Genomic DNA, 26,955 nt, shown 5'->3' with positions numbered 1-26,955 from the left:
CTGTATAATAAATAAATATAAATAAAATGGAATGGGATTTTAAAAACAGTTATGTTTTTAGATCAGCTATATAAATTTCGTAGGCTTAATATATAATTCTACATGTGTAGCCCCTTATAATTATTTGTCCTTTTACTAATTTTTGCACTTTTTTCCTGCTCCGTCTCTCTCTTTTTCTAGTCATTGCCACTAAATATTTTCTATTTCTCTGATGAGAGAGACTTCCAAAATGCATGAAACTGTTCGTCCAAAGAAGTGTCCTCTTTGTCTTCCTAATAGATGATTGACCCGTATGTTTTCTTTTCTCTTCTTTCTTTCTTCTTTCTTTCTCTCTTCTCTCTCTTCTTTCTTTCTTTCTTTCTTTCTTTCTTTTTTGATAGAGATAAACTCAGTGAGAGAGAGGCATATCATTGAAACTTCCTTCAACGTGGTGGGATCTGAGCTGGAACCTGAGCTATGCGCAGCACAACACCCAGGTGAACTATTTTTTCCAGTCCCTTCTTCGGTTTTCATTGGTTCTTTCCCCTCTTCAAATTTCCTAAGATGTTCCTGAAAACAAGCCACCAGCTAGCTTAGACTATGAGAAATTCTCTGGTTTTCCAGTATCTCAAGGCCCAAGTTTCTGTGGCTACGGGCCATGAATTCTATGAATTCCTGTCAGTGAACATTCTCTAGCAGACATCTATCATGCCCAGAGGTTTGTCTTTGTTTACTGGGTCCGGTTCCTCTCCAATTTCATCTACATTCCAGTCAGCATGACAGGAAAAATAGAGGTGGGAGGACACTTCTCGTTTCTTCAAGAGACACAGACAGGAAGTTGGGCATGACTGCTCAACAATTCAGTTATCAGAATGGAGCACATCAACACACCTGCCTAGGAGGTAGGCCTTGACAGATGTGTTTATTCTCAGAAGCAGTGCAGACAGCTAAATGTGAGGGTTACTTCCATTGCTGAATAGGACAAGGACACCTGGCATATTACTGACAGTTTTTGTCACGGGACAGAAGGTGGCTATTTTTCTTGCTGTCCAAGCGACAAACACTAAATCTAAGAGCCATCTGTGAAAGATTTGAAATTCTTCTTATTGATTTCTCTGATCTCTCAGTGTGAGTGATCTAGCAGCTTTCTAAGACAGCTAACTGGTCAACTTTATAGAATCACTAAACATTGCTCAGTTTTGTTAGGTACAATATATATATATATATATGAATATGGAGTCATGCCGAAGTATCCTCTCCCACTCTCAATGTCCAGACTAAGAATACAATTTGGGGGAGTCAGGTGGTAGCACAGCAGGTTAATTGCATGTGGCACAAAGCTCAAGGACCTGCATAAGGATCCTCGTTCGAGCCCCCGGCTCCCGATCTGCAGGGGAGTCATTTCACAAGCAGTGAAGCAGGTCTGCAGGTGTCTGTCTTTCTCTCCCCCTCTCTGTCTTCCCTCCTCTCCCCATTTCTTTCTGTCCTATCTAACAATGATGACATCAATATCAACAATAATTACAACAATAAAAAACAATAAGAACAACAAAAGGGAAAATAAATAAATAAATACATATAAAAATTTTAAAAAACAATATAATTTGGGGTGAGAAATCTAACTATTGATTGACTTAAGTTGCTTGTGTTAAGTGAATCATAGGACACTACCTAGGATAGTCAAAAGATAGTTGGGAAAGTAATGGTTGAGGGGCTGAGAGGTGGCATATTTGCTTAAGCGCATATAGTACAAAGAGCAAGAGCCTGCGTAAGGATTGGGGTTCGAGCCCCCATCCTCATCTGCAGGGGTGAAAGCTTCTCAAGCAGTGAAGCAGGTCTGGAGGTGTTTATCTTCCTCTTTCCCTCTCTATTTTCTCATGGTTCTCTTTTTTAATTTAAATTATTTTAATTATCTTTATTTATTGATTGGACAGAGACAGCCAGAAATCGAGATGGTAGGGGGAGATAGAGAGAGAGTGTCAGAGAGACACCTGCAGCACTGCTTCACCTCTTGTGAGGCTTTTCCCCTGCATGTGGGGACTGGGAGATCAAACCCGGGTCCTTGTGCATTGTAACATGTGCACTCAACCAGGTCTCCTCATCTTTCTCAATTTCTCTCCATCCTATCCAATAAAATGGAAAAAAAATGACCGTCAGGAGCAGTGGATTTGCAATGCCAGCAAGGAGCCCCAGTGGTAACCTTGGAGGCAAAAGAAAGGTGGAAAGAAAGAAAGAAAGAAAACTAACCGTTGAGTATAAAGAACAACATAAGGAAACAGCAGTGGTTTATCTATTTATTATTATTTTAACTGTATTTTATTTAATAGAGACAGAGAGAAATTCAGAGGGGAGGGGAATAGAAAAAGAAACAGAAAGACTGAGACAGTACACTTTTGTTCAAGATTGTACTAGTGAGATTTAACCACAGTATTTATATAGGTACGATGTTTATTATTTATGTTTTAATTTATTTAGTGGCTAAAAAGATCACAGTGTAGTTATTGACACATGGTCATAACTGCTCATTAACTTATAATAGGTGTCTGAAAAGCACTCTCACCTAACCTAGGTCCTTGTTTACATCATGCACCAGAGCCCTTGTCTACTCCCATCCCCTCCTTTCCCAGTGTTCTTTGCGGGTACAATACACCACACCTAATCCTAAATCTTACTTTGTGTTTTCCCTTTTTATGCTTGCTTCTTAAGTCACGCCTATGAGTAAGATCATCTAATACTCATCCTTTTCTTCTTTAGACTGTCTCATTTAACATGATTCTTTCAAGTTTCATCCAGCATGAGACAACTTCATTTTTAACAGTTGAATAGTATTCCATTATGTGTATGTACTACAATGTTCTTAGTCATTCATCTGGGTTTAGGCACCTGGGTTGCTTCCAAGTTTGGCCAACTCCAAAATATGGTGCTGTGAACATTAAGCATACATAGGTCTCTCTGGAGAGTTTTGTTTGCTTCCTTGGGATGTATCCCCTGCGGAGGAATTATAGAGTTATAATGAAGGTCATTTGCAATGTCTCCAGAGAGCTTTATGCAGGAGTTGGACTGATTTGTCATCCTATCAGCAATCTAGAAGGTTCTTTCTTTTTCCAAATCCTCAGCAACATTTGGTGTTTCTGTTATATCTACTACATGACCTTCTCACAGTTATGAATTGGTATCTCACTGTTGCCTTTATTTGCATGTATCTAATAATCAGTGACTTTGAGTATTGTTTTATGTCTATTGATCATCTAGTGATGATTCTGTCCATGACCTCTCCTCATTTTTTTTCCTTTTCAAAAGTTATATTTATCGTAGAGGAAGGTCATGAGGGAGAGACAACTGCAGTCCTGTGAAGTTTCCATCTGCAGGTGGGGCCAGGATTCTTGAGCCTGGTGATGTCTGCACTCACCCAGGTACTCAACCACCTGACTCCCTTCCTCCATTTTTTTTTAAATCTGAGATTTTTGTTGTTGTTGTTTTTCATAAGATCTTTATATGTGTTGGCCATTAGTCCTTTGTCTGATTCAAGGATCTTCTTACACTCAGTAGGGTGTCTTTCTACAATGGTGATGGTACCTTTTGGTAGACAGATGCTTTTCAGTCTACTGTAGTCTGTAGGGAGAAGAGGAGAGAATCAGCAGAGAATGATGTCTTGTTTCATTCAACTGTGGGGTTATTGATAATAGACTTGAACCCACGACTTCACACCTTACACTAAAATAAATCGCAGCAAGCATGCTGCTTTCTGGGATTGATGATGAGAATGTTGACTGGGACGAAGAGAAATTCCTTCAATCAATAAATGATGGAATTACTGTCACTTCCATCACTAACGTCCTCATTAATCCTTTTGTTGGTCTCTCCAAGAACTCACCCTCATAACAGACTCACACTGGTAAGGCTTGTCCCATTGTCTACAAGGACACTGGGTCTGCCTACTCTGACACTCAAGGAAATCGGGTCCTGAAATGACGGCAGCCTTGAATGTTCCTAGTTGTGACCATGGGCTGTAAGTTCAGACTGACAGGGACTCAGAGGCTACACCAGCTCCTGTGCTAAATATTAATATACATGGGCCCTGGGGCACAATGATGTGGTGTGTGTGTGTGTGTGTGTGTGTGTGTGTGTGTGTCTAATCTTCAAGTATGGAAGCCACTGTCTACCCTAACCCAGCTCTTAAACTTCCATTCTTCACTCTGACACCAACTTCCCAGATTATCTTTCTAGTCCATTTTCATGTTAGCTATTCAGCTCAAGCAATGATTACTAAAGAAGTCTGGGCTCTTAGGAACATGCATAAAATAGACATTTATTCTAGCTTCTTTCCCTATTCTTATTGGTGCTAATCCTATATTTTGGCCTATTTATTAAACATTCTGTCCTGTTTTATATCTCTATATCTTAAGGCCTTTCAGCCACCAAGTTATGTATGTTACTTACTACAATTCCATCTTGACTTCCCTGAGCAGATGACCTTACCAATGTGTCCTGGAACCCCACCTCTCCAGAGCCCTGTCCCACTAGGGAAAGACAGAAACAGGCTGGGGGATGGATCCACCTGCCAACGCCCATGTCCAGCAGAGAAGCAATTACCGAAGTCAGAATTCTTTCCTTTTTCACCCGCAAAAGAATTTTGGTCCATACTCTCAGAGGGGGGGTTGTTAGGGCGAAATGACCAGAGGGCTCCAACTCTACTGAGACTCAACTATTGTGAACTGAGGGGCCAGGCAGTGGCACACCTGGTTAAGTACTCACATTACAGTGCACAGGGACCCAGGTTCAAGCCCCTGGTCCCCACCTGCAGGGGGGAAGTTTTACAAGTGGTGAAGCAGGGCTGGAGGTGTTTCTCTGTCTCTCTCCCTCTCTGTTTCCCCCTTCACTCTCAATGCCTCTCTGTCTCTATCCAGTAATAAAATAAATAAACAAATAAAAAATTTTAAAAAGCAACTATTGTGACCTGCAACCTTTGTTTTTGGCCAATCACTGATAGGGAAGAGAATCTGGAGAACACCTGTGGAAGCCAGGCACAATATCTCTTATCTGGAAGGAGAGAAAAAAAAAAAAAAAGAAGAACCTGGAAATTGTAGTAGGTGTAGGGCTTAGGAACCTTTCTTTTCCCCTTGACTCATGTCTAAGAGATAGAAAATTCTCAAAGGCCTTTCATGTATCAATTTCCCTCCTCCCCCAGAGTCCTTTGCTTTGGAATATATGCCACACCCAGTCCAAGTTTCACCTTAACATTTTTCTTATTGTTCTTTATTTTTAAGTTCTCATTATAAGTGAAATCATTCAGTATTGGTCTTTCTCTTTTTTGACTTGTCTCACTTAACATGACGCCATCAAGTTCTGACCAGGATGTTGAAAACGAGATAACCTCATCATTGTAAATAGATGCTTAGTACTCCATTGTGTATATGAGCCACTCATCAGCCACTGGGCAACTTGCTTGCTTCTAAGTTTGTCACAAACTGTGCTGCTATGAATAGTGATGTTCATCCTGAAACCTTGTATATTAATTTACTCAATAGGCCCACATCCATTCAAAATAGAGAATAATGTGTATCCAATGACAGTCATTTCAATTTTTTAATACTATCCAGAGGAAACAGTGTACACATTTAACAATAAAATTAGTTATTGAAAAAGTCATAAAAATTCATTTAAAATTCTCAATCTTTAACATGATTAAGTTTTTTATTATCTTTATTTTATTTACAGGATAGAGACAACCAGAAATCGAGAGGGAAGGGAGTGACAGAGAGACACCAGTAACACTGCTTCACCTTGCAAAGCCTTCTCCCTGCAGGTGGAGACTGGGGACTCAAACCTGGGTCTTTCTTGTGCATTTTAACGTGTGCGCTCAACCAGGTGCTCAGCCTAGCCCCTAATATTTTCAATCTTAAATTGTTATTTACATGGAGCTTTTACTGACTTTGATATAAAGTAACATGTCTGAGATAAAATTGTATTTATATGAATTCTGATAAAACTGAGGTAGGCATTGAAATATTAAGAAGATATACATACAAGAATAGTGGTGGTACAACCAGAGACATTTTTTTCTTTCTTCCTGTGTTTTTCAAATGTGTCTTAATGGATAGTTGCTACTCTAGAAAGGGGTGGGGGGCATAAGGCAAATTATAGCAAGAAGAGAAAGCACTGCTCCAGTTTAAACACAAAAGTCCTTAGAAATATGAGCAGTTGTGAGTCTCTTTTCTTGAGCAAAGGAAACAGAATAATTCACGGGTCAGTGGCACTCTGGGGCCAGGAATACTCTGTGAAGTGAGTAACAGCATGTTGAAGCAGGTGATGGAAGTGATGAGACTGAAAAGAGATGAGATACTTAGCAGAGCCTGCCAAAGTCATGCTATGTGCAATAGCTAATCTAAGTAGTATTAAACATTACATTGAAAAAATACAATAAGGAAGCCTTTCTGGGGGAATGACAGACATAGAAAAGCCATCCCCTGCCCACCATGTCAAAATGCAGTGATTCTGTCTCGCAGAAGGACTTTGGAGGCTGTTGGATTCCTCCACCAACATGAAAGGAAGCTTCCTTCCCTGTACACCCAGAAGGAAAGACCTATGTCTATCTCCAGGGTTTATAATTGCAAAAGGCACTAAATGTGCTTCTTTTACCAGCTCTGGGCTACAGGAAAGAGGAAGATGGGGTGGGAAGCACACAAGACTCCAACATTTCCAAGCTGAGGAAGTGGGATACCATTTTATTAAGGTGCCAACCGAATCATCGATTTCCTCCACCATCCCTTTTATTCACTGGACCACTTCCCCCCTCTCTTGGACACATGCATACACTTCAGAGGAGTTGATATCTGTCCTGGTTAAGGGAGGAGAAAAAGTGAAGAAGGGGGAGCTGTCTACAATGGCTTTCATCTGAGGAGATGAAGGACTGTTCTTCTTCCAGTGTTTGCCCTTCTTCCATAGCCAGTCAACAGCGTCAGGTTGAGCCTGATGTAAAGTTTCGAGACCTCCTTTGAATCTGGAGAGGTGGCAGTCGTTGCCTATGTGGGTCATAGTCTGTCTGTAGCCGCAGGGGCAGTTCAGGTCATCTCTGACTCCCCAGCTATGGAACATAGCGGCGCACCGGCCATGTCCTGTTCGATAGCGATTGAGGAGGGCCCAATCATTGAGGAGGGCCCAATCATAACGTGATAGGTCAAAGCCGGGTTGACACTTGCAGGGGTCTGTGATGAGGTGTTTGTTCTTGACCTCAGCTGACTGCCAACTCTGTTTCCAAGAGTCTGGAACAGAGAAGTTCAGTGTAGGCGTAGGAGACCAGATTGGATGACGAGACGTCAAGCGTTGGACAGGGTGGGCGAAGATATCCGCGTATATTGGCAGGTCCGGTCAAGCGTAGACGTGGGAAATGAACTTAGATGATGCCGCATCCCGACGAATATCTGCCAGGGCGATGTTGCTAAGAACTGGCAGCCATGGAACCGGGGTGGAATGGATGGTTCCAGAAATTATCCTCATGGAGGAATATAATTTGGAATCGACCAAGTGGACATGGGGGCTACGGAATCATACTGGGGCACAGTATTCTGCAGTGGAATAGAATAATGCCAGAGATGATGATCGTAGAGTGGAAGCGCTCACGCCCCATGAGGAGCTGGCCAGTCTTGCAATGATGTTATGACTCGTGCCCACCATTGCTGCAGTTTTTATGAGATGTTCTTGAAATGACAGAGTGCGATCGAGAGTAACGCCAAGATAGACTGCCTGGGCTTCGTGCCGGATTCTCATATCACCAAGCTGCACATTAAGCTCACGCGAGGCCGAGGCATGGTGTAGATGGAAAACAGATGATACCGTTTTTGCAGTGCTAGGGATTAGTCGCCATTTTTTACAGTAATCAGATATCAGAGACATGTCTTTCGTGAGAGTTTCCTCGAGGATGTCGAACTTGGATGCCTGAGTTGCACAGCAGATGTCATCGTCGTAGATGAACTTCCTTGAAGAAGTTTCTGGGAGGTCATTGATGTAAATATTAAATAGCGTAGGAGCCAAAACAGAGCCCTGGGTGAGGTCACTTGAGACAAGTCTCCATCTGCTAGACTTGTCACCCAGATGCACCCGGAATCTTCTGTTTTGGAGAAAAAATGATATAGTGTTGGCCACCCATAGAGGCAGGCATCTTGAGATCTTGACTAGGAGACCATGGTGCCAGACTGTGTCATAAGCTGCTGTGAGATCAACAAAGACAGCACCCGTCTTTAAAATTCTTCTGGAATCCATTTTCAATGTAAGTTGAGAGGGCCAGGACTTGTTCGCAGGTAGATTTTCCTGGGCGAAAACTAGCTTGGGCGGGTGATAGGAATTTCTCTGTAAGAGGAGAAATTCGTGACAGAAGCAGCCTCTCAAGGAGTTTGTAACACACGGAGAGGAGAGAAATTGGTCTATAGCTGGCTGCCAGTGTTGGGTCTTTCTTTGGTTTCAAAACTGCTATTATCTTCGCACGACGCCAAATTTTGGGCATAGATTCGGATTCCAAGATGTGGGACAGGAATGTAGTGAGCCACTTCTTTGCCGCGGGGCCCAGGTTAAGAATGAGTTCTGGGGTGATGTTATCATAGCCAGCAGCCGTTCCCAGTTTAACCTTCTTCAAAGCATCTTCCAGTTCAGACAGTGTAAAGGAAGAGAGTTTTGGAGATGGACAAGATAAACGGAAGTGGGTTGACCACTCATGGGAAATTTCTCTTTTCCAGACTGGGTCGATCTTAGCACGTCCAACTTAAGTTAGGTGACTGGCCACTGAGTTTGGAGATACGGGAGGATGGGGGACAGGAGAGGGTTGGCTACCGACATCCAGACTATGAAGAAGCTTCCAGGCCTTCCTACTTGAGTGGGTGAAGTTCAGACTTTCCGTGAGTTGTTGCCAGCGGGCTTGGCGTGCTGCATCCAGGGAGGCAATGAGATGGTCAGCCACATCTGGGTTGCCCGACTCATCATACTGCTTTAGTAGTTGCTCGCATTCAGCATTGAGACCAGGGGTATAGTTAGCACATCTCCCACGAGGAATAGCTTGGGAAGTTGCTTTGAAGCTGGCTTGGCAGAAGCCCCTGTAGGAATCTTCAGAGGGGATAGAGTTAATTGGAATTGCAGGAGTAGATTTGTTGGTAAGATCACTGAACAGAAGCCAGTTTGCTTTCCAAAATTTCCATCTTAGTTTCTCCGAGCACAGAATCAGTGGGAGCTGGAGACCAATGTGGATGATAGCTGGGCGGTGATGACTGTATGGGAAGACCTTAAGAACTTGTCTCGTAGCGGGAAAGGCTTGGCCGTTGACTGTGCTAATCTAGCACAGGTCGGGTGACGAGTCTTTATTCCATCTAGCACTGTGAAAAGAGCCTGGCTGTTTCGGATCGTATAATAGGGAGAAGTCATTCGCTGAAGCCCAGTCGGAGGAGCGTATAATAGGGAGAGGTCATTCGATGGACTGTAACTTTTGTTAACACTGGGAATCAACTCCAAGAATCTAGTTTCTTTCTTCCTCCCTTCCTTCCTTTCTTCCTTCCTTCCTTCCTCTCCCTTCTTTCCTCCTTCCTTCCTTTCCCCCCCCCCTCTCTCTCTCTCTTTCTTTCTTTCTTTATTTCATCTTTTGCCCACAGTCACTGGGGCTGGGTGTCAGCACTACAAATCCACCATTTCTGGTGGCCACCCCTCCTTTCTTTTTAATTTTATTTAATAGTTCAGAAATTGAGAAGGGAAGGGGAAGATAGGACACAAGAGAGACACCCCTGCAGACCTACTTCACTGCTTGGGGAATGAGGGCTGGAACCCAGGGCCTTGCACATGTGTGCACTTACCAAGGTGTGTCACCACCCAGCCTCCCCCAAGAGTCTCGATTCTCTAGATGCCAACGAGATTTTTCAGTATGCAGTTTATAGAATCAGTAGATCTTTGGGCTACCTACGGAAGAGAAGAGAAGTTCAGGGACGTTGCTGGTGGTATTGAGCGACAGGGAAAAAGTACTCACATGAACACATATGAATTGTGAAGATGTTTTAATAGTATCACTGACTTTTTTTTTCTAATTTTTTAAAAAATTGTTGTAATATTTATTTGTTCCCTTTTTGTAGCCCTTTTTTATTGTTGTAGTTATTGTTGTTGTTACTGATGTCATTGTTGTTGGATAAGACAGAAGGAAATGGTGAGAGGAGGGGAAGACAGAGAGGGGGAGAGAAAGACACCTGCAGACCTGCTTCACCGCCTGTGAGGCGACTCCCCTACAGGTGGGGGGCTGGGGGCTTGAACTGGGATCCTTACGCCAGTCCCTGTGCTTCGCAATGTGTTCACTTAACCCGCTGCACTACCACCCTACTCCCAGATCTGACTTTCTTGTAGTAGTAAGTCAAACATTAGGAATATTTTGCAGAAATGTGTCCCAGCAATGCACTTTCCAGCTTTCTCGATGGAATGGTTACTTTAATTTAGATTTCCAGTTATGTAACATGAATGAACTTATTGATGTTTTCAGTAAGTTAATACTTTTTTTTTTTAGCATTCATTTCATCACCGCATGGCAAACATTACCATAGCTGTAATTTACACAGGGTCAAGCTCGTTGGGTTCCCATAAATATGTAGGCACCAAAGTTAAGGAAGGTTAGAGGTAAGATATTAATAAAACATCCCAAATTGCAAAGGAGAAATTGTGACTGACTTATGAGGAACAAAAGTTGGGACAGATTAAGGAATACGGTATGAATCAAGTTTCCTTTCCCTTTTAAAAATCTGAGAAGACAAAAATATTTTTCATTTCTTAAAATATTTTATTTATTTATTTTTCTTTTTTGTTGCCCTTTTTTAAATCATCGTTGTGTTTACTATTATTGTTGTTGTTATGATGTTGTTGTTGCCAGATATGACAGAGAGAAATGGAGAGAGGAGGGGAAAACAGAGAGGGGGAGAGAAAGCTCGACTCCTGCAGACCTGTTTCACCAATTGTGAAGCGACTCCCTTGCATATGGGGATCTGGGGGCTCGAACTGGGATTCTTACACCTGTCCTTACGCTTTTTACCACATGCACTTAACCCACTGAGCTACAGCCAGACCCCCATTTTTTAATTTTTAATTAATTATTATTTTTTTCAACCAGAGCACTGTTCAGCTCTGATTTATGGTGGTGTAGGGGAACTGAACCTGGAACTTTGAAGTTTCAAGCATAAGGATCTCTTTGCACACACATTATGCTATCTAACTCTGCCAGAAAAAACAAAATTGCCAAGAGAGAGATTTTATAAGCCAATCTTTTGTTTTTGTTCCCCCTTCACCATGTACCAGAAACAAAGCCAAGCAGAAGGGTTTTCAGTTCAAAGGGAAAGACATGCCATTGTTTTATGGACACAAGGATGAGTCCCCTGAGTAGCAGGAAACACAGTTGAAGGTAAAATGAGTTTCAGCGGAGAAGAGAAGAAGAATGCTCAGCAAATTCTCTGACCACAAAACAACCACAGATTCATTTGAAGGATTCCAAAGCAGCTTAGATGCAATTACTGGATAAAATTTATGGAAAAAAGTGTTTGTCCTTTAAATTGTGTAGTATTATAAAAAAAAATCTCCTCTTTCCTAGAGCAGTTTTATTTTGATGACATTTCAGTCGCCCTTTGACTTAAAAAAAAATTCCAGAACCACTATGCAGTCTCTTCAGCCTCTCCTTCTTTTTTTAAAACAACAACAAAAATGAATAGCTATTACATACCTGAACTTCTACTAAAAAGGATAAAAATGAGGACATAAAATCTCTCCAAAGATTTCGTATTTAGGGGAAGACAAAGCAGACCTCTTATTACGAAACTAGTTTATTGGGTAGTTTAAGTCAAACTCATTGAGTTTAATTATTGATAGGCTCTTGTGCACAAAGCACTATGCTTAGACAGCTTTGCAATCATTCAAAGTTTACCTTGATCTTAACCCCACAATTTCAAGTTCATGATTTCTCTTTCCAATATAGAGGGCACTGACTTGTTCAAGATCCCAAGGCCAGAAAGTTACAGATTTGTAGCCACGTGGATGTCCAAATCCAATGCCCTTTCCATTGTGTGATCTCTCTGCTAGATAATTTATTTACTAAATGTCTTTTATTTATTCTGGCCTACTTTGATCTCCAGTGAGTTTCTGGTGTATGAGGAAAGATGACTCTCATTCAAAAATAGAAATGCCTGGGTTGAGTCATAAGATTTCCTTTTAAGAGACTGGCCATGGGTAAACATTGATTCACGGTGGCATCTCACAGCAATGTTTGCCCAGCTATGGGAACCACGTCTCTCTCCATGGGTCAATCTGTCTTTTAGCCCTGTCTGTGCAGGATGTGACTCACAAATTTACTGTCACCCTACTGTTAGGTTTGGTCAGCCACCACACGGGTAGGTGGTTGCCTCAAGAAAAAAAAAAGCCTTAATTGAAATTAATTTTTATCCAGATTTTCAAATACCCTATGAAGCAATGGTACATAGGACATATTTATTATTGTTTGGTTTTGCTTATTTTCAAAAGATATTTCCTGGAATACCAAATTCAACATGAATACTTACTGGACAAGTCATTAAAAGTTCTATGAGGTCTGCTTTCACTCCATGATGACAGATACAGGCTTCTTGAATATTATCAAAGAGTACATCTTTGTTTCTGAAATTCAGGATTAAAATAAAATGAGTCTCTTTTTTGACTTTTAGACATGTATGTGAGCTTTTTCATTCTGGGGGATGTTTGATAGGTTAGTTGAATTTGTGGTTTTCAATTCTGTAATATTTAGTTCTCCTAGGTACATTATTTTGAAGTTTTAAGACTTCATCATTGGGTTGGTAACACAGCTTGCCTGGATAATGTTCTGATTGCCATACATCTGGCCCACATTCTAGCTCAGTGTCTCCCGCCCTGGAGGAAGCTTCAGTTTTCTTCTTCTAGCGTTTGCCCTTCTTCCTTAGCCAGTCAACAGCGTCAGGTTGAAAGCTGTCAGGAGCTGCTTGTTGCTGGCTTTGAAAGTGACTGGGATCCATGTGGATTCAGTCGGCTAGGAAGGATCGTCAGTTTCCCCAATGAATGGGGACTCACGGGATGCACCACGAGAAGGTCGATCCAATGCATCCCTAAGCTTCAGTGATATGTTGTCTTTCCTTCTCTGCCCTTTTTTCTAGTTGACCTTGAGTGATGAAGTCACTGCAATGTCCAAGAAAGAAAGAAAGGAGGGAAGGAGGAAGAGAAAGACAGACAGAGAAAGAGAGAGAGAGAGAATACAGGAGACATAATTGTTCACTAGTTGCTACCAACATGTGGTATAAGTATTCTCACCTGTTAGAGATATGAAGTGGTTTTTCTCTATGTAATAAAGGGAAGAAGAGAGTGGGGTAGTGGAACACATAGTTAACTACACATGTTACCATATGCAAAGACCAAGGTTCAAGCCCCTGGTCCCCAGCTGTGGGGAGGAATCTTTGAGTGGTTAAGCAGGGCTGCAGTTCTCTCTCTCTCTCTCTCTCTCTCTCTCTCTCTCTCTCTCTCTCTCCCTCTCTCTCTGTTGGGGCCCTACCCTACCCTGGGTACAGAAGTGAGAATGACAGTTGGCTGTGTAAACTGCTTGTCTCTGAATCAATGTCAGGAGTTATTCTTCTAAAGATGTGGCTTTATTTTCCTCCTCAGATTATTTGATCCTTACAAATAACTTTGATATATAGGACATCACTGTAGATAACAGTATTTGCAAAGGAAATAAAATCGCCCTGGCCCTATAGGGTTAGAAACCTAGACCATTATATTAGTATCTGTTATTCAGAATTACTCTGTTGGATGGATTCTGCCTCTAAGCAGTGCATCTTAAATTCCAAGTGTAATTCTATTGGAAGAATAGAACTACAACATCAGCAATACTTCTCCAGGGCTCTTGTCAATTTGACAGATTTGACAGGCAGACAAATTTAATTTATTAAAATATTCTGTCTAGCATTTTCAAAAAGACAAGGGGGACTCTATACCGTGGTCTGTTTCCACAGCCTGATTGAACTAAATGCATAAAGTTAGTCGTTTACCTTTGGAATCCAGTAACATGTGGTTCAACTCTTGAAGACTTGAATTCCAGTAACTGTCACACGTGTACTTTGACATTTGGGCTATTTCTTAAACTTTGCGTATAATTTGGGATTTTTTTAAAACACAAATGGAAATTGCATCTATGAAGGAAAATTTTGCCTGCAGTCTGTGGTAGCATGGATCTGCATAGAACTATTTACCACATGCTGCTAGAGGCATCGAGACAGCATTGAGCATTTTGCCTCAAAGACCATCAGAGAACCTGAGCAGTCTCTGGGTATCTTATGCAACACAATTTGATTTGCTTTTTTTCCAGTGATAATCTATTATTTGTATTGAAGCAATATCACTGTAACTAATAAACTTCCTTTCACCACCCCTCAAAGACAATTTTTAAATTCAACACAATATTCTTGACAAATGAGCTGTCTGGGCTGCAAAATGATTCCCTTGCATAGCCTGCTACTTTAACATGCACACGACCCAGGGTCAAACCTGACCCCCGCCACGAGAAAGAAAGATTTGATTCAGTGCTGTGGGCTCCTTCACTCTCTCTGCCTATCTTTCTCTATCTAAAATAATTAATAAAAAACCCCCACAAACTATTAATATGGACTGTAGTCAATACCAGCTCTCAGAGCTGCCAACCTTTCCTCAGCTTCTACCCCCAACCTTGGGAAAGTTATCTTAATCTTGAAGCTTTTTGCATAGGATCTTTAACCAGTGTGCTCATAGCTTCTGGTTGTTGTCTCTCTGTCCTTCACCTTTCCCCTCGGAATTTTAACATTTGGTCTGTGTCTGTCATTGGTCTCTCTCCTGAGGGAAAGCATTCTCCTTCAGATGGTCAAGAGCATCCTTGCTCTAGACCCAGCTTGGCTCTAAGAAACCACTTATTTGTACAGCTTCTCTTTGGGGATCAGCCCACATACTCATTTAGGCAACCGATCCATCTATCAATCAAGAATCTCGCCCACAAAGATGTGCTTAGAAATGAATTAACTGGTGAATTAAATGCTAATAACCTGCCAATCTCCGTACTTGCCTTTTCATAGCAAAAGGACTTTGCTGCTTCTTGGATTCAGAGCTCACTTCCTCAGACTATGCAGGACCACACTCCCAGAACAACCTCTTACATAAAAGTGGCACAGGACATTTAATTATATTTCATGAGAAGGAAGTCCTGTATATGTTCCCTAATGGTTAAAAAAAAAGCTTGGAAAATATATGAATTTCTTAGAAATATTATTCTCATCTTCCACATCCAGACAATGACTTTTATTTCTTGAGGATGATGTCTACTTTCAAATGAGTCTTCCTTTGAGCCTCTGCATTTTTATTTTATTTTTTATAAACTACTTTATTTTCTGTCAGTCTTAGTCATTTTCTGCTTAAGAGTGTGGCCATGTGAGTTTGAGCTCATTCAGTGGTTTCAGGGTGGGAACTGTGGGCTGATGTTCCGAGTAAGCCAGCTGTACGAGTCACCAGCCAGGAGCCACTAATTAGCCACAGAGAGAAACTGCGTAGCACCTGTCTGCAAACACAGGTTGATTATGGAAACTGGAGCCATCTCTTCACCCTGGAATCCCTCCCAGGTCCTTGTTACAAAGAAAAAAAATGATTCCCTGTCAGCTATATAAATATTATATGGAGACAAATACACTATTAACCATAAGCCACTACATTCTCTTGCCTCATGGACAATAAATATTTATAGAAAATTGTCTCCGTTTATCAAAATGTCTTAATTTTAAAGATAAAATGAAGCGCATTGTAAAATTACTAAAATGCGTTGTGTTTATTTAAAATATTAGATGACATGTATTTTGATATTGCACATATCTTTCACATGTGGTATCATATATCCTTAAATAAAATGAAGCAACAAATAGCAGTCTGTCTCCTTTACCAGAGTGCATTGGGGAAGTCTGGATGATGCTTTGAATTTCATATACCCCAACACAAATATTTGCCTTTCACAGTGAGGACCCAAACAAATGCTAGACTTCCCATCAGGATGGTAATCTAAGAAAAACCAGGATCATGTGGAAAGATAATGGTTTTAGAATTAAGTGAACAGAAGTCAGCATGGCTGAACATCTAGCACAGGGGACATTCTAGCTATCAAGGAATCACTAGTCAAAATGCCAGGATCTGTGTCTCTTTTAGGAGATAATCTGATTCCCACTCACTTCAATAGATTGTGCTTGACACAGTTTATCTTCTGGGAATTTGGATAGAGACTGTGGAATCTGCCCTTTGACAGATGACTGGATAACACAGTTATGGGACATATACTCAACAGAGCATTGTGCAGCAATAATAAAAACAAGATGACATTATGTCCTGTGGGGTAAAGTGGCTGGAATCGGAGAAGATGATGCCCAGTGATGCAAGTCAAGAGGTGAAGAGCAACTACAGAATGGCCTCACTCATCTGTGGAGAAAACTGAGTCTATGAGTGTGAATAAAACAAAATGTCAGCCTACTTCCGTACGTCCAAGACTGTGGGAGAACTAGAGTGGTTATCAATGGGGGTAGAGACGGGAACACAGGTCTTTGGTGGTGGGAGTGGTGAAGAAAAAAAAAGTTAATAAATTAAATGAGAGAGAGAGAGGGAGGGAGAGAGAGAGAGAGAGAGAGAGAGGGAGAGGGGCAGAGAGAGAGAGAGGCAGAGAGAGAGAGAGAGAGAGAGGGAGAGGGAGGGGGGCAGAGAGAGAGGCAGAGAGAGAGAGAGAGAGAGGGAGAGAGAGGCAGAGAGAGGGAGAGGGAGAGAGAGGGACAGAGAGGGGGGGCAGAGAGGGGGAGGGGGAGATGGAGGGAGAGGGGAAGGGGGAGGGAGAGGGGGAGGAAGAGGGGGAGGGGGAGGAAGAGGGGAGGGGGAGGAAAAGGGGGAGGAAGAGGGGAAGGAAGAGGGGGGAAGAGGGGGAGGAAGAGGGGGAGGAAGAGGGGGGAAGAGGGGGAGGAAGAGGTGGGAAGAGGGGGAGGAAGAGGTGGGAAGAGGGGGAGGAAGAGGGGGGAAGAGGGAGAGGGGGAGGAAGAGGGGGAGGGAGAGGGGGAGGAAGGGGGAAGGGAGAGGGGGAGGAAGAGGGGGAGGGAGAGGGGGAGGAAGAGGGAGAGGGGGAGGGAGAGGGAGGGGCAGAAAGGGGGAGGGGAGGGGGAGGAAGAGGGGGAGGAAGAGGGGGAACGGAGGGGGAGGGAGAGGGGGAGGAAGAGGGGGAAGGGAGGGGGAGGGAGAGGGGGAGGAAGAGGGGGAAGGGAGGGGGAGGGAGAGATAATGTGTGGAATCAGTGATGCTTGAATAAAGAGATATAGGACTTTGGTGAGAAAAGATTGCTTGTATTATTGAAGTAGGAGGCTTTATGGGAGGAACTTCATTGAATAGCTGACAGATGAACTGGGTCTGAAAAGATGAGAAGAATTTTGACTTATGGCTAAGGAAGGTGCATGAGTTTTCCACACAAACAAAACATCCCTAGCAAAGGTGTTGTAGGGACATAATTTTGGAGAAAGGTCAGTGGTTCAATAGACATGATGTGGTGTGAATGTACCATTTGGGTTAAGGGATGATGCTTCAGGCTGGGGCAGAGCTTGTGAAATGGAGTAGTGATTGAATGGTGCCACACAGTGTGGGTTTACCTGGAAAGGTATGGGTGATAGTTACTGACTTCAGGAGCAGAACAAATCAGACTGTCAGTTATGTATTGGTCTGTAGGCAATGGTGTGGTTCTGCTCACATCTCCTTGCATAGATCCTTTCTCATCAATCTACACACACACACACTCACTCACACACATACTTACTCACAATCACTCAACACAGTCACAGACACTCACACTCATACACACACTTACTCACTCATACACTCACTCACTTACACAAACACCCACACAAACACACACACTCACACACACTCCCCCACACACACACTCACACTCACACACACACTCACACACACACACTCACTCACTCACTCACTCACACACTCACACAAACACACACACACACAAACACACACACTCACACACACACAAACACACACACTCACATATACTCACACACACACATTCACTCACTCACACACACACACTCACTCACACACTCACACAAACACACACACATACTCAGTCACACACATACTCACACACTCACTCACACATTCACACACACACACTCACTCACACTCACACACTCACACACCCACACAAACACACACACACACACTCACACACACACTCACTCACTCACACACACACAAACACACACACTCACACACAAACACATACACTCACACACACAAACACACACACTCACACATACTCACGCACACACTCACACACACTCACACATTCACTCACTCACACTCACACACTCACACACTCACACACACACACATACTCAGTCACACACATACTCACACACTCACTCACACACTCACACACACACACTTACTCACACTCACACACCCACACAAACACACACACTTACACACAGTCACTCACACACTCACACACACACTTACTCACACACACACTCACTCACACACATACTCAGTCACACTCACACTCACACACACACACTCACTCACACACATACTCAGTCACACTCACACACACACACACAGAGGCACACAGTCACACAACAACATTCATTCAGAAAAAGAGCACTGCTTTTTGGAATCAGAATCATGATGCTACATGATGAAATTCTCACCTGCTGTGTCCTCTGGAAATTCCTCTCTGGGCAAAAGCATATTTCCTTGAATCTCTGATCCCCGTTCAGTCACAATATTTGATTTTAAAGAAGTACTCCATTCTCAAGTCTTGACAGATGTTCAGGATATTATGGTTTAAACTTTTAAATTAAAATGGCTTTTTCTTAAGTATGGATAACGATAAGCATGACCAAACCCAAATTAAACTATATTAAGTATCCACGGGTACTGAAGATTATTAAGTACCTGGAAAAAAAAAAGTCATGAGGTGCTCCTCCTCCAAGTTCTAGGGAAAATATCAAGCATGGGAGCATGTGTATTTTATAAGGCTTGAGTCTAGCTCCATCGTTAGTGCTTCTGTTTCAAATCACCTAAATTTCTCTAGCTACTACACCTGCCTGGGGGGTCCACACTGTCCATCAGAGGCTACTAGTTTTCTCTCCCCTGCCCTGGAGTGTCAGGGGTTCTCTCTCGCTCTTGCTCGCTTAGAAATTTAACATTGATTTACAAAATTACATGTCAATGGGGTATAATTCCACACTGTTCCCACCACCAGAATTCTGAATCCCAAGTCCCTCCATTGCAAACCACTGAGGTTCTCCTAACGATGCAAAGCTGGGTTAACTGTCATCTCTACAGCAATCTGTCTACACTGGTAACTTTCGTCCATCCCACACATGACCTAGGTGTATTTGCTTAGTGGAAAGTCTGAGAGGGATTTTACTTTCCAAAAAGTGAATGTGATCCAGGTTTTCAGCAGACTGCCCTGAGTGTCCTTGGCCATGCAGGGTTCATTTATTACAGTGACCCATATGGAAAATGTCTTAGACATTGGTTGAGCATACATTTTACCATGTGAAAGGACCTGGGTTCAAGCCCCTGCTTCACCTGCAAAGGGGTGCTTCGCAAGCGGTGAAGCAGGTCTGCAAGTATCTATCTGTCTCTGTACTTCTCTATCTACTCCTCTCCTCCCAATTTCTCTCTGTCTTATCAAATAAAAAATAGGTAGAAAAAAAGTTAAACAAAAAAGACTTCCAGGATTCCTAATGCTGGCACCAAGCCTCAGCATAACTCTGGTGGCAACAATAACAACAGCAAAGATGAGAGAGAGAGAGAGAAAGAGAGAGAGAGAGAGAGAGAAAATGCCTTGTCTCCTCTTTTCTTCGTGTGAGTCCATCTTCAGCTGGCTTCCAAATTAGCTGCTATCAAAGCCATATCACCTAGATAGACATGAACTTTCCAAGAGGAGAAAACTCTTCTCCTCAGCTTCCAGTGTAATAAAATTCACAAAGCCCAGTGATGGATGAAGTAGTTGAAGTAGTGAGGCCAGGGCAGGACAACATTTCCAACTATGTCAGAGCAATCTCTCATCACCAGGAGAGTAACATTAGGAAATACGTATTCTTCATATTCTAGATTATTCTTTAAATTGATATTTTTATCCCTTTCCTTTATTATTATTTTTCTGTATTATTTTATTTATTCATTGAATAGGGACAGCCAGGAGTTGAGAGGAAAGGGCGTGATAGAGAAGGGGAGAGACAGAGAGAGACACCTGCAGCCCTGCTTCACCATTCTTGAAGTTTTCCCACTGCAGGTGGGGGCAGGTAGTGGTGGGGGTTGTTGAATTTGGGTCCTTGCACATTGTAACATGTTGGCTTAACCAGGTGCACTACCACCTGATCTCATTTTTAGCCCATTGCTCCTATGGTTTTGGAAGAGAGGAGAGAGAGAGAGAGAGAGAGGGAGGTAAGAGAGAAAAGAGAGGAGAGAGAAGAGAGACGAGAGAAGAGAGGAGAGAGGAGGGAAGAGAAGAGAGAGAGAGAGGAGAGGAGAGGAGAGGAGAGGAGAGGAGGGGAGGGGAGGGGAAGGGAGGGGAGAGGAGAGGAGAGGAGAGGAGAGGAGAGGAGAGGAGTGGAAAGGAGAGGAGAGGAGAGGAGAGGAGAGGGGAGAGGAGAGGAGAAGAGAGGAGAGGAGAGGAGAGAGAGGAGAGAAGAGAGGGAAAAGGAGAGAAGAGAAGAGAGAGAAGAGAGGAGAGAGAAAAAAGAAAGAGAAGAGAGGGAGAGAGAGAGTGAGAGAAAGGAAAGAGAAGAGAGGGAGAGAGGAGAGAGAGAGTGAGAGAGAGAGGAGAGAGAGCAAGAGGAGAGAGAGAGGAGAGAGAGGGAGAGAGAAAGAGAGAGAGAGAATGAGTATGCAGACTGTGCCTCTCATATTTGTGAGTGTGTGGGGTGAGGACGGTGAGGGGCTAGTCATCTTTTCCAAGTTCACCTGGCAGACTCCAAGTGAGCCCCTATATCTTCTCACATCAGTAAGATCAGCTTTCTCGGTGACCAAGGGCCTGTGGACTGCTCTAGTGGCTTCTCCCAAGTCATGCATCCATCCCTGGACCTAAGTCTGTATCTCACCTTAGGAGACACGTGGAAACACAACTAGGCTTCCATACCACGAGCAAGACACGTCTTTGTCAGCTTTAGAAAAACAGAGCATTCTGCTTCCTCAGGGATGACACCTGAGCAGAGTTGCTGGGTAGTAGCATGCCCGTGTCCTTAGGTTTGAAGTGCAGGTGAACGCATCACCTTAGCCTATGGCATAACCCAAAGATCACATGGGATATATTTACACTGAAATGATGGTTTATATGAAATTCAAAAGTAATGGAATAGTCTGCACGTTTACTCATTAAAGTGGACACCTCTGCCCTCCCTGTGACTCAGACTCTGGAAACACTCCCACTGAGAAGCATACAGAAGCAAAAAAGAAAGCAGATGCTCTTTGGGGATTAGGAGGTGTGCGGCAGTACAACCTCTCCATCTTCTCATTCCCCAGCAAAAAGTGAAATCTAAAACCAAAGAGCTTCGCCTTGAGCAATGTGCGAGCACATTTACAGGACTGTTAGAGGGGAAATGATTGAGTGAAGAAGAGCTTATGTTTAAAACAAACAGCAGAACATGGATAACAGGAGGCTTCAAGCATCCCAATCATAACAGGAGTCAAATATAATTAATAGCAAGTCTTTCCTTAGGAAGCACATAAATAGCAGTTTTATATGATTTTTTTCAGCTTTTTTGTCTGTTTATTATTGGATAGGTGGAAGTTGAGGGGACATGGAGATAGGGAGGGAAAGAGACAGAGACACCTGCGGCCCTGCTTTACCACTCATGAAGCTCCCCCCACCCCACCCCCGGGGAACTGAACTTGTGTCCTTGTCCCCTGTAGTGTGTGCATGTAACCAGGTGCACCACTGCCTGGCCCCCGACCTTTTCAGCTTTTTGGAATACAGTGTAGCTCAAATTAAATTGTGAAACACTTGTTTTATGCTTGAAATTGGGGACATTGGTACTCCTCACACCTATTATGTTACAAGTCTTTCTGTGTCAATAGATTAAGTTCAGAACTCAAGTTAACATGAAAAAAAAATTGAAAGGCCAGCAAAATAGCTTCGTTGGAGTGTACATCTAATTTTTATGTGAGCCAGACTTGAGCTTGGCACTTAACATGTTGGAGGGAGGGACCTTTGGTGTCATGGCTCCTCGCTGTCTGTAAAAACCATTCTAGATACCCAGCAATGACAAAAAATAAAAATAAAATGAGATAAAATCTATGGCTATAGCACTTATTCAAATATTTTAATATGAAAATGTAGAATGTGTCTTTAGAAAAATACCCATGCCCAATTCTACCTTTTTTTTTTTTTTCTGGAGAGTTAGGCTCATGTTCTAGTAAATAAAGTAAAATGGTAACAAGAACTTCAACAACAAGATTCTCTCTGGAGGAATAAGCTTGTGATTCCATGTGAGAAAAATATTTAGCCTGGATATATATATATATATATATAATATTATACTAAACTATATTATATTATTATTACTTCCCCTAGAAGTAAACAGAATATTTAGAATACCTGTTGATGAGGGCCAGGTGGTGGAACACCTGCTTAAGCACACACATTACAGTCCACAAGGACCAGGGTTCAAGCCCCTGGTCCCCATCTGCATGGGGAAAGCTTTATGAGTGCTGGAGCAGGGTTGAAGGTGCCTCTCTCTATCTCTTTATTTCTCCCTCCCCTTTCAATTTCTCTCTGTCTCTATCCAATAATAAAGATGTTACAAATAAAAAGGAATGCACAATACTTGTTGACTAAGATTATAGTCTCATGGATTATATTTCTGTAAATCTTCTGAGATAGGGACCCTGCCAGTGACAGAGAACTATAGATGGTTCTCTCTCAACAGTTTAGGCACTGAGACCCCTGGTTTTCCCAGTCAAGAGATATCACTGAGAACCACTTGGAGAAGAGTGAAGTCATAGTTCTGTGTTGACTGGGCACCTTCTATGTGATTGTTTTATCAGTCGCCAGATATGGATCAAAGATCATAGTATATTCATTTGGGTGCTCTGCCTTGTATCCAACACTCACAGAACTCACCCACAATGATGAGAGCAGAGAAAGATAGATTTCCTTCCTCTGACCCCAAAATGTTTAAGCACTGAGCTTCCTTATAGTATAAATTCAGACAAAGTAAAACCTACAGCATAAGGACTGTGAAATCAAAGACAACTTATCAATCATTAAATAGTTAGAATATAAGCTCTTGGATTTATAGTCCTCAGGAGTCAGGCGGCAGTGCAGCTGGTTAAGTGTATGTGGCACAAAGTGCAAAGGCCCGGCGTAAGGATGCGAGTTCGAGCTCCTGGCTCCCCACCTGCAGGGGAGTCACTTCACAAGCAGTGAAGCAGGTCTGGAGGTGTCTGTCTTCCCCCCCTCTGTCTTCCCCTCCTCTCACCATTTCTCTCTCTCCTATCCAACAACAACGACAACAACAATAAAACAACAAGGGCAACAAAAGGGAATGAATAAATAAATACATAAATAAAAAGATTTATAGTCCTCATTTGGAATGGAGAATGGGCATTCTCTGTCATATTTTATTACGAAAACCTCCTCACTTCATTTTGCCTCTCATGTTTAAAGCTTTCTGTTGAGTATATTCTTGGTTAAATAAACAAAGGGACCTATTCTTCTAGAAGCAAGACTAAAAGTAACTACGACTCCCACACTTTCTTTTTTATTTATGCTTATTAGTTTTAAGCAGAGCTGCCTTGCTGTTCTAGTTACACATTAGCTATTATAATCCCTAGAATATTTTATTGTTTTTGTAACCCTCAAGAAATCCTACTTTTCCTTAGTTTGTATTAATGCAGTTGTGTGTAGATATATAAACATATATACATATACATGTATCCAAATAAAATATTTATGTATGCTTACATACATATGTATAATGTAAGTGTCCATATACATATACGTGTATCTATACATTCATTTTCTTCCAGTAGTAGGAATTGTCAACACAAATGTCAAATTGGGTTTACCCACTTTCAAAACAAAGTTTTTGATGTTTCAAGAAGACTGAAGTCTGGTAATTTTCACTGCAGATCCTTAATGAAGATGGAAAATCATTCAATCCTAGAGTTTCTTTGTTCACTTAAAAAAGAGAAAGCAGAAGTCTTTGAAGACAAGCATGTGGAGGAAGTGAAGCTGCTCTATGCCTTTTGTGTAATTAGGATGCATTTCCCTGAGATTCCACCCTGCTCCACTTATGACACGACGGAGAGGAGACTGTGTGTGTCACGGCACACAGGAAATAATCAATGCCTTGATGCTTGAGTCATGTTAGGATAGACTGGTGGCTCAAAGAAGCCATTCTTTTATGAACACAAATAGCATGCTTTTCTGAAAAACATCATTAGTCAAATGTATTTACCATAGAAACAGGACACATGAAGAGGACAGCACACACCAACATTTAAAAATAATCTGGCAACATTTTGCACTTCTTACAGCTGCTTCTAAATTTGATGTTCTAATCTGACAGGAATATTTTAAAGGAGAAGTGAATGTCATTTTCTCTTTTAAATAAAATAGTCATGACATTGATTTAAACTTTTAACTATGAGGAACTTTATCTCTGTGTATCTCTATCTCTCTATATATGGCTCATTGGTATATATTTTCAGTTTCTTAAGTAAATGCAACACATATAACTTCTAAAGCATATTTATTTATTTATAATTATTTTAATGAAGGAATACACTTCAGAATAGTGGCATTTCTGGGCTGCTTTAGTTTCTAGTATTCCCAGCCTCCCCTCTTCCCCCATTCCCAACCCAACATTTTTAAAGTAGTACAATGTGTAGCAAAGTATTCCTGGAATGAAATATTCTTTTTTCTTTAGGAATGGTGAAAGTATTTTGCTTGTTTCTCATAATTACCCTCTGAAAGTAGAGAAGGCAGGCAGGCATGGCTTTCCTCTATGCTGGATGGCTGAATCAAATCTAAGGTTAGCCACATTCAACATCATAAAGCTTATTGTGAAGGTAACTAAAACCCAAAGAAAATACCCAACTTCTATGAAAATATCAGAATGTTTTTGGCTTAGTTTCTAGAGCTCTGATAAAATCCAGAGATACTTTTATTCATTCATAGAAGAGTACGCACACTATCTTTAAAAGGAACTTCCGACTTCTGGTTTTTATTCACTCTATGAATAAGACTTTTTTTTTTTTTTCAGACAAAGCTACTGCATAGCCACTTGGCAGCGCCCTTTGCATGATTTCCTCTGCCTAGCTTTATTCTGTCATTGCTTTGCACTAATGCTGACAAACACAGCAAAAGTTTATTCCCAGGACTGCAAGAAACCTGACAAACCTTTCAGTTTCTTTTGTGAGCACAAGTATGCTCAAACTAATCCTGAGCCCACCCGTAAAGTAATGAATGTTATGCTGTCCAACTTATTATTATGGTGGCATTCTGGTTTCAGCAAATATAAAGCTGATAAGCTCTTTCTCTGCTGCAGTGACCCTCTTGGCTAGGGGAAAGCCAGGTTACTTATCATCAGAGGAAACATATCTTATTATTAGGTGTGATAGGGTCTGGTTCATTCTTTTTCACTGAAGTTCCACCCTGAGACACAGGTGAAAAGACAGACTTGTCAAGAAGGAGTCTTTTGGGGACAAGTACTTAGGATGGTGTTTAATATAGTCGAGAGCCAAGATATAGTAAAGGGACACAGAAAAGAAGGTAGAGTGTGCAGGTACAGCCAAGAAGTTTGGTTTCTGTTCTATAGACTGTTTTCTAAAAGAGGGCCATGTAAGGAAATAAATGACTTTCGGTTTCCATACACGCGAAGATAAGCTAGCTGTTACAGAAGTTTTGCTGTTGTGTGCTGAAAGAAAAGCAGACACATTTAAACTTTTTTTTTTTTTCAAAAATAAATCACTCAATAGGAGTAAGAAAAATACTCTAGTTCATATTTCATTGATCTGACCTTTGGATTCAAGATCAGGGAATGTATCCAGGATGAGAACAACAACAACAACAACAAAAATGCAGAAATGTATCATTTATCAGCTAACCTCAATGAGTTTTTATTGCATTGTTTTTTGAAATGCCAAGACATTGGCTTTGGCCATAAGATTGGCTGTCTGAGTAAATCACGACTGCCAGTACACACTAGCTTGAAGTAATTAGGCAAACACCATTACTGGACCATTTCCTTGAGAGGGACGTAGGTGCTGTGCCAGTGTATAGCACACAGTGAATCAAGGAACAGGCAGGCAGGGGATGCATTACAAGGTGAGAGGTCCCTAAATCCTTACCTTCAAAAGGAGTTTCAAACTGCCCTTATTTTTTGACAAACCTATTTGTCCTCATCCCACAATAGCTGTGTGAGTTTTCAGGAATGGGTTATGGGACCAACTCAAGAGAAGAAAGCCAACAAGTCGACCTTCCTTTCTAGACTATCAGAGGGCCGTGGAAAATAGAGAAGTGCATATATGAAATGGAGTTAGTGTGTAACATGGAGAAAAGAAACACCATGAGACCTGCTAGAAAATTCCACCCTTACCTGACAGAGATTCAGTACAATATACACATTGAATAACAACTCCACCATCACAAGGGCTGCCATAAGAAGACAAAAGAAGACGAAGAAGGAGAAGAAGAAGAAAAAGGAGGAGGAGGAAGAGGAGAAGGAGAAGGAGGAGGAGGAGGAGGAGAAGGAGAAGGAGAAGGAGAAGAAGAAGAAGAAGAAGAAGAAGAAAAAGAAGAAGAAATCCTACAATATTCAAAAGCAGAATTCTCATAAGACTTGAGAAAAATAGAGTGTGACAAGGCAATGTTAGCTAAGCTCATAGCTACATCCACACCTAATGCCC

The sequence above is a fragment of the Erinaceus europaeus genome, chromosome 3 (assembly GCF_950295315.1).
Source record: "Erinaceus europaeus chromosome 3, mEriEur2.1, whole genome shotgun sequence".
NCBI lineage: Eukaryota > Metazoa > Chordata > Mammalia > Eulipotyphla > Erinaceidae > Erinaceus > Erinaceus europaeus.
This window is presented reverse-complemented; position numbering follows the sequence as displayed.